Genomic DNA, 5,102 nt, shown 5'->3' on the forward strand with positions numbered 1-5,102 from the left:
GTGCACACGTACCACTTACGTGGATTTCAGACAGTGCGCAAAGTGTTCATGTGCACACTGACCACCATGTGGTTTTGAGAAAGTACACAGGCTTAGCATGTGTACTGAAAGGTTCCTAAGCATCGCAGAGACGCTGGATCGCACGGGAGAGGCCAGCTCCAATTTTCCAAACCTCAAGCGAGGGGAGAATCACCTGAGGCAGTACATACAGAAAGACCTGCCGGATGCGCAAAGCGTTAGTTGTTAGTAGACATATAACCACCAGCATATAACACCCATAAGCAGATAAAGAAAGGGTTACATACTAACCCACCCTCCTGTACCGGAGTCCCGCTAACGGGGCGCCCCCTTTTTGTCCGGACCATCAGTAAGGTGGTTACTATGAATATAGGACCAACCAAAAACATCATAGGTCCAGCATAGGAGACTGTTATGTGAGAAATTTTCAACCTAACCTCAATCAGGTGGAGAGCTCGTGGTTACAGGGGAATTAGGCAGGGGAGGATAAAAGCAGAAGTTAACAACATCCAAAGGAAGTGAGTAACTACTTAGGTATCGCTCCGATCCGAACGAGAACGCTGCCTCGTCTGAATCACATCCCTCAGCTCCTGCTTACCTCTTCGTGACCCACAATTCCTCTTGCCCCTGCCCTTAGGCGGGGGAGGAGCACGAGCCGTGACACTAGCTTTCTGTGCCCGTCTTTGATCCTCAGATCGAGATGGGCCAGGACCCCTTTGTTGTTCGGGCTCAGACCTGGACCTTCGTGGAATGAAGGATTTAAAGGCAGCTGAGCGCGCCCTTGCCTCCCTGGACTTTTCGACCACCATCTCAACAGAGGTACCGAAAAGCTCAGAAGGCGAGACCGGAGCATCGAGAAGAAACCCCCTTTCTTCCCTCCCGAAGTCTGCCAGGTTCACCCACAGATGTCTCTCCATTACCACCATGGCCACCATAGACCTACCCATGGCGGAGGCGGCCTGCTTGGTAGCACGGAGAGAGATGTCTGTGGTGCGGCGCAGCTCGGCTACATGGTCAGCTGAAAGGCCCTCGCCTGTATCGAGGTCCTTCAGCAGGTCAGCCTGGTAAGCCTGAAGCACTGCCATCGTGTGCAACGAAGCCACAGCCTGACCTGCTGCTGCGTATGCTTTACGATTTAAGCGGGATGTATCCTGGAGGGGCTTAGATGGCGAGGGGGAGATTTAAGAGAGGATGTTTCCCCCACAGAGAGATAGCTAGCCAGTGTCTCTTCTACAGGGGGCATCCTCTCATAGCCGTTTTCGTGCATGCCCTCGATATTAGCATAACTCGTATGCTGAAACCGATGGATGCGAGAGGAAAACGGCCTCTTCCATTCCTTTTCAACTTCTGCATGTAAGTCAGGCAAGAATGGAAGGCTCACCTGGGCTGGAGGGCTATGGTCAGACAAATAACGCTCATCGAGGCGACCTCGCGGTGTCACTTTTCTGGCACGCTTCCATGGCAAGTCTAATTTTGCCGTGGCGCGATCCACAACCTCTAACAGCTCCCCAAACGCAGGGCAGGAGGATTGAGAAGGCTCAGCCTCAGCTTCTTCGCCACTCTCAGATATCCCCTGCTCTTTCTGGGTAGAACCCAGCAGAGCACTAACTTCAGTATCAGAATGGGTTAATGACAACGCATCTTCCTCCTGAAGTTCAATCTCGTTTGCCGCCGAAGAGTGTGAAAGGAAAAGTCCCCCTCTACACTCCTCAGCGAGATCCACCTGTGATCCCCACGAGCTCATTCTCCTCTGTGCCTCGGCAACGGCGGGTCCTGAGCCGCGGGAACCAGATGGCTGTCCCTCTGTCCTCGAAAAGAGAGACAAATGAGAGCAGAGCTTTTTCACAGAAAAACGCTCGCAGTGCACGCAGATTCATTCCCCCCCAAGGACATTGCGCGCCTGCTCTTCGCCCAAACAAGAGACACAAAGGCTGTGTGTGTCATCAAGTGTCAAATAACGCTGACATGGATGCACACACTGTTTAAACGCCTTGCTAGTGGATGCCATGATAACAATGATAGATTGCTCTTACCGTTTTGGTCGTTTCTCAGATGCACGCTTCAAACAAAACAGTCAATGAAGACGAAGAAGATAAGTGACGGGTCCTACGGGCGCATATATATAATCGCGCTGGTAGTGACGTCAGAGGCTGTCGCCAGCCAACACGTTGGCGTTTTTCAAAGTATGCTTCAGACACGGGTCACGACGAGGTGTTCCCCAAAGCGACCCCTAGAGGACGCAGTTCGAAGTTCCCTTGACAGGGAATCACAGTTAAGAGGTTCAATAATGAAGCTCATCCTGAAACATGGTTTAATATACTTCGTCTGTTTAGATTTTCTATCATTCTAACTCTGTTGAGTTGTCTGTATGTTCCTCAGTAATCCAGGGGTCAAAAGTCAAGTCTATAGGTTAATGGGATTGACACGCGCTCCATCTCCCTCTCTTTGTGTTTCTCTTGGAGAATATCTCTGACCTTTCTATCCCTTTGAAGACTGGAAAATTTGAGGAGAATTCGCTGGAAGAATGAGTGGGAGAGAAACATAGTGGGGGTGGAATGTCAGTCGCGTCCCATGAACCCGGTTATACACAGTTTCTTGGACAGCTATTTCTGCATTATTCTAATAAACCATGCAAAGGTCAGTGATGCTCTCAGAAGCAGACGGTGATCAAAAAAAAAAAGAAAAAATATTGACAGCATTAATGTGTTGCTAAGGGAATTATCCTAATTATTTTTGTTTTTGCATGGAGACACACATGAAATCAAAAATAATTAAAAAATCTGTATATATAGAATTTATAAAATATATATATAACAGTATATAAAGAATTTATTTAAATTAAAACTTAAAGATAAACTTTAAAAAATAGCAAAAAAAACTGAAATAAGTAAAGTAAGTAAAGTTACTGAAGAAAATTAATTAGATAAAAGAAAACAGGAAAAATGCATAAAATGTAAAAAAAAAAAAGTACAACTATATATTTCAAATATATGTACACTTTCCATGTATATGTGTATATATATATATATATATATATATATATATATATATATATATATATATATATAAGGAAAGTGTATCGTTTACATTTTTACCTTTTTGTCTACTCTAAAAAGGTCCTGGTTGATTCAGTTCGATTTGGTGAACTGAATGATTCGTTCGCGAACCGGATATCCAGACTGCTTTGATTTGAACTCTCTCTCACAACAGACACGGAAGAGAAGACAATGCTGAATAAAGTCGTCGTTTTTGCTATTTTTGGACCAAAATGTATTTTCGATGCTTCAAAAAATTCTAACTGACCCTCTGATGTCACATGGACTACTTTGATGATGTTTTTCTTACCTTTCTGGACATGGACAGTATACCGTTCACACAGCTTCAATGGAGGGACTGAGAGCTCTCGGACTAAATCTAAAATATCTTAAACTGTGTTCCAAAGATAAACGGTGGTCTTATGGGTTTGAAACAACATGAGGGTAAGTTATTAATTACATAAATTTGCTATCTGGGTGAACTAACCCTTTAATGGAACTGATACATATAATTCATAATTTTATGTTATATGCACTGTGTAAAGCAGTTTTCTAAAGCAGACCCTGAGAAGCATCTGGTTTGTGTGACTTGAGCAAAAGCACTTAACCTGTGCCCTGCATAAATGCATTGCAAGTCACTTCAGATGAGAGTGTGGTTTGTACAGTAGTACCCTCTCTCTCTCTCTCGCTCATAAATACACACTTTGATCTTACGCTAAGGTTGATGACCTTGTGGAAAACCAGAAAATATGTTCAACATTCAAGTAGCAGTTAAAATGTACTGAGCAAACCGTACAGTATGCGTGTGTGTGGGTGAAGCGTAAGTCAGACTGATGTTTGTGCTTGGTTAGCTTGGGTGATGTAGATGCTCATGCTTTCCCAGCATGCTGTCTGCCTGGAGGGCATCAGGTGAATGACCTGTGACTTCAGAATCAGTTTATGAGTTAATGACCATCATCACCTGATCCTTACTTCTCTTTCACACACACAGAAAGCAGCTGGTCATGTGCCTGTAAAAATCTGTGAAAGTTACAGTAAAAAACAGGCTGTGTTTGGCAGAACTTTACTGTAAAAATACGGTAGCATAGATTTTACAAACTGAACATGAATCAAAGTTCAACACAAGTAGCTTTTCAGCAGCCGAGGAAAATAATAAGATACAAAAGGTGCCCACAAATACAAAACCCCATCATAGTAACACATGACACAAATAATGAAATAAATATTCATTTAACAACATAAGATTATAAAACTAATGCACATAAATGATAATAAATCAGTAAGAAGAACATATGAAACTGTCTAAAATAAAAAGTCAACTAAAGTCCCCATATAATCAGGCTTGTTTTCGGATGTTATGGTGCCTCAAAATGCTAATTCTCATTATGGGGTAATGACTTCCTGTTGATTTGCATACCTTGTATTTAGAGCAGCTTACAAAGCTTTACACAGTGTGCAGCTTACAAAAACAAAACAAAAAATGAATTTCTCATTTATTTTTTCATTCACATATCCAACATATTGCTATTAAAATGACTGTGAGATGCATCAGCCAATAAATACACACTCTAGCTTCCAGAGAAGGAAATTCCCCTCACTACGCCCAATTCACTGGGAATCCCCCAATGTTGCCTTTGAACAATGGAGTATCTCACATTTCTTAAATAAAGCCTCTTTGTTTTGGCCTAAACATGCATGTACAATTGATTTGAAAAATGACAAATCCTTTTAGTGTGACATGATATATGATTACCACCCTTTCCAAATCATGCAGCTCGCTGCTAATTGATTAGTTTTGTTGACAAAGGTTTTCTTCTGGGGATTAGCTAATTGATAGATTGATCTAAAACTGTTTTTACTAGCCAATTGCTTTACAAACCTTCACCCACAAACACATACCTCAAACGCTTACCAAACACACCCATGTCAAAATCAAAAGCCAGCACGGAGCCCAGAATCTGGCATGTGTCGCATGAATGCATGACTGTAAACAGAGCAAAGGTTTTTTGTGGTTATGTTTTATGACAAATATATCAAGGAAATTTAGAC

The sequence above is a fragment of the Carassius carassius genome, chromosome 47 (genome assembly GCF_963082965.1).
Source record: "Carassius carassius chromosome 47, fCarCar2.1, whole genome shotgun sequence".
NCBI classification, from domain to species: Eukaryota; Metazoa; Chordata; class Actinopteri; order Cypriniformes; family Cyprinidae; genus Carassius; species Carassius carassius.